Source organism: Passer domesticus, chromosome 1 (genome assembly GCF_036417665.1).
Source record: "Passer domesticus isolate bPasDom1 chromosome 1, bPasDom1.hap1, whole genome shotgun sequence".
NCBI lineage: Eukaryota > Metazoa > Chordata > Aves > Passeriformes > Passeridae > Passer > Passer domesticus.
In genome coordinates this window covers 150,058,556-150,062,716 of record NC_087474.1, presented here as the reverse complement: position 1 = coordinate 150,062,716, position 4,161 = coordinate 150,058,556, and positions in this window count along the sequence as shown.

Below are 4,161 nucleotides of genomic sequence, written 5' to 3'. Positions count from 1 at the left end.
GAGTACTTTCCAGTTCCATTTTTATTCCCAACTTCCCACTCTGCTCACAACCTTGGCACTTCTCATTTCTGCCTCTAGCTTCTTTCTCTTCTTTTTTAGGCAGGGAGGAGTCCCTGAACACTGCTAATTAAGAGATGCATTTCCACTTCTTTATTCTGTTAAGAGCAAGCTCTAGAACATAAGTCAGAAAGATGTCTCCCCCTTTTCCCAACACTTTTTCTAGACTATTCTTCTTTCCTCCTCATTACCATTAGTTTCTTCTCATTTCCATTTTTTCACAGTTGACTATAATAATATATTAAAGCTGTCACAAACTAATGCCACCATCACCCTGTTCAGGGTGCTAGTTTTGACTCTGCAGGATCAAGGACAAAGGAGTGTGCACAGGAGGAGGAGTGTGCAGCCCCAAAGCCCTGATGCCTTTGTAGCTCAGGGCAGAGATGGCAAAGCCCTGATGCCTGTGTAGCTGGCACAGCCCAAGGCCATTGTGCCACCTCACTCAGCTCCACGTGTGCCTGGAAGAACCATGTGTACCGAGCTCAGCACCTCACTGCAGATCCTCAAGGACTTCATGTTTCCAGGCCCAGATCCATTCCTACACCCTGCCCAGCTCCTAAAAAAGCAATCTTGATTATCAAAGTCCCCCAAAGCTATTTCCAAGAAGCATTAAGAAGCTTGGCTTCATTCCAGGGGATTGGGGGAAGGATTAACATTAGCTTCAAGTGCTGCACAATAAAACCAGACGCATTCCTTGTGGTCCAAAAGGAGCCTTGAGGTTTCTCACAAAAACAAGCTAGAGACATGCTTTGGGAGTGATCAAGTGGAACAAATGGTAAAGAGGAAAAACATATAAAAAGGTAGTTATGTACACATTCTCAAGAAAACCCAGGCTAGAATAAAGGAAGGTTTAAACACAGGAGAATATTATTTGATTTCTTTCACCATCTCGGTCTCTATTTTTCATTCTGACATCAGATTCATTGCAGTTACACTGCTAAAATTAATCCCTGGCCTGCATTACCTTACATAAACAATTTTCATCTCATTTCTTTCAAGTTCCTAATCAAAAACGACATTAGCCAAAGCAAACAGTTAAGGCAACTCATGCACAAATGCCTTCAAATACCCAGCATCCAAAACTACAGGTTCAGGTGTGGCTGGAGGAGATGCAGCACACACAATGCTCTCAACCTCTGAGGAGAAGGGGAAGGACAAGTACATGGCCTGGGAAAGACAAACCACACAGAGGGATTGCACTGGGGAAATTGCATCTCTGCAGAACTGCAGATGCACCGGGGAAAGATGCTTAATGACATCTGGTGGGCTTGAGCACTATGGTGACAGAGGGACATGATTCTGTGCCCAAGAACAAAGCTGCTGCATGAGAAGGATTCTGCACATGGTTTGACCTACACCACAGTTTATTTGTAAACATTTGTTACATGTGTCAATAATTTAATTGAACACAGACTTTGTACAATTCAATGTATAATATTAACAATGTCACACTAGAAGAGCACAACTGTATTCAGTCAGTTGTACTTAAAACTTCCAAAATACAAACCATTTGAAACACTGAACAAGAAAGTAAGGGAAAATTTGAGAACAATGAAGGGGAAAAGTGCAATAAATCATGATCAAAAAAACCTGAAAACAAACATAACACACTTCTTAGCTGGCTCCTGAACATCTTCAGATATATCCATCTAGCTTCAATACTACTTGGGTTGTGCCAGAGCACAAAGCCAAACTGTCTTCTTCAAGCTAAAAATCTTGCTGAAACAGAAACTTAAAACAGCTTTGCAATGTGCAACGCATGTGATTTTTCCCCCAGTCAATAAAACTACCTGAAGAAAATAAATTTATTTAATTTGTCTTTATTTGCAATACAATATAAAATAGATTATTTTGGTATGAAGATCTTTGAGACCTGTTGGGTTTTTACACCATATTTAAAACAAAAGTCACATAGTTTGAAGCCTCTTGACCATCCCAATCACTGTTGCTGTAATAGAGTTTCAGGAATTTCAATAGACTTCTTTGGTTACAATTTATTCAGTAAACTTTGAATATGCAGATTTGAATATTTAAGCTCCTAAACTAGTGTTGAAGCCCCTAAGTAAAAGTGGCTTGAGTTTTAACAAACTGCAACACATTTGAAATTCTCACCATTAACTGTAAGATTTATGGGTATTAACCAACTCTGAGGAGCAGACTACTTTCATTGAGAAACTTTACTTTAGACAACCTAGTAACAAAGGATAATATCCTTCACTTAGCAACACTGAAGAATATGCAGTGGGAACAGTAAGTTTTCATCTATTTTCAAACTTTCATACAATTGCACTATAGTATGGATAGTGCATGACAAAATTTAATACAATACAGCAAACTAGCTCACCTATTGCAGCTCACAGTAGCACTTAAAGTAACATCTATAGCCCTGGAAGTGCAAGCCATCACTACTGCTTAATTCCTCTACAGTGCCAGGTATTGTCTTCATCTCCATGTAACAGTTCTCACAGTAAAGGTTTTCTCAGCCATTTACAGCAGATTGGCATCCAATTCCTCTTCAATTTACTTTGGAGGAAATAAGGCAACTTAAAAACTGCTATAGAGAGTATGTATGTCCACTACAAAAAGTCACAGGAGTGTAAATTATCAACTTTATATGGGTGATGTAACTGTGATATATGCAGAATGCTAAGTTCAGCTGTTGCTGGTAAAATTCCAGAACAAAACTGATGTAAGGAAGCAGCACTGAGCAAACTGAAGTACTACAAATTTCCAGTTTCCTAGAGCACGAGTCCTATGCTTACACTTCAGGAATGTACATAAAGACAGTGAAAAAGAATGGGATCTTCACAGCTGTAAATTAAGTCACTGCATTATCCTATACATTTGTCCTCTTCAAGCTTTTGACATGCTTTTTTAATGTAGAACAGGATACAAACTCAAATATTGCCATTTTTCTCCTCACTGCTGTTCGGCACCATCTGTACCATAGATCCTTGACCCACTGTGTATTGCAGGATAATGTAATGACAGGATAATTAAGTCTCATTTTTAGTTATGACTATTTAAAACAAGGCAGTTCTAGTAAAGAAGGGAGCCAGCAGAGAAGTTAACAAACTACATTGCTTGTCCTCCTTGTGTGCTTAACGGAACAGACTTTTTTAAGCTGGCAAAAAGTTTTAATACCTAATATAAACAAAGTAAAGTCATGCTACATAAAGTCATCCCCTACAAATAGAGCCAGAACATGATTTTAGATGAAAAAGCTTACTGTTAATTTCTTTCATGATCAACAGCTAATAGTTCAAGGAACACAGATTCACTGAATTTTCTGTCTTCACATCCTCTGCTGTTATCTTCCTTTGCTAACAACTGATGAGAAAAAATCAAGAGCTCTGTTCTTTCAAACATTAATCAACAGGACAGAACTAGTTATCTACTTTAAACTCACTTCATGACAACAGGTATTTCCCACAGGAATCATCACCAGCTTCAAATTACAGCTGAAGTCTCCAAGTGGGATCAAATTTCAGACACTCCCGGTTTCATACCAAGAGGAGGATAAATCCATTATGATTATGAACTCTGCAAACAGAGATAACCATCTCAGATCTTCCACAATTCCATACCTCCAACAAATACTGGCAGAGATGGAAGTGCACCACTCATCTTCAAAGTGGCCTTAGGTCATCAGCAGGACATTGAGTCTGCACTAACTCAGCCTCCTCCTTCCATTGTACTGATTTGTCAAGGCCCCACCGTTAAGCTGAACAACAGAATTCAACAATCCTTAATGCCCCATATCATCATGATATTTTTATTTAATCAGTTGGTATCACTGAGCTTTCAGAGGAAGAGCCAAATCTCTTACCTTTATACAGAAAAAATTTCAGTAATACAGTAAAAAACTAAACAGAATTTATGTCTGAGTAACGAACATAGAAAACTACTATTGCAATTTTGTGGTGACAGCATAGAAATTTAACAATCATCAGAAAGCCTAGAAAGGGCATGTCTAGTTATAAAAGAAAGATTGTCTCAAGATAAAAATAGTGCTGACAGCTAAAAAGCTCTCTGTTGCAGCAAGATATGCAGTAATGAGTAACAAGTTCTAGACAGTTTAAGTACTTCCCCAGTACTGCAACA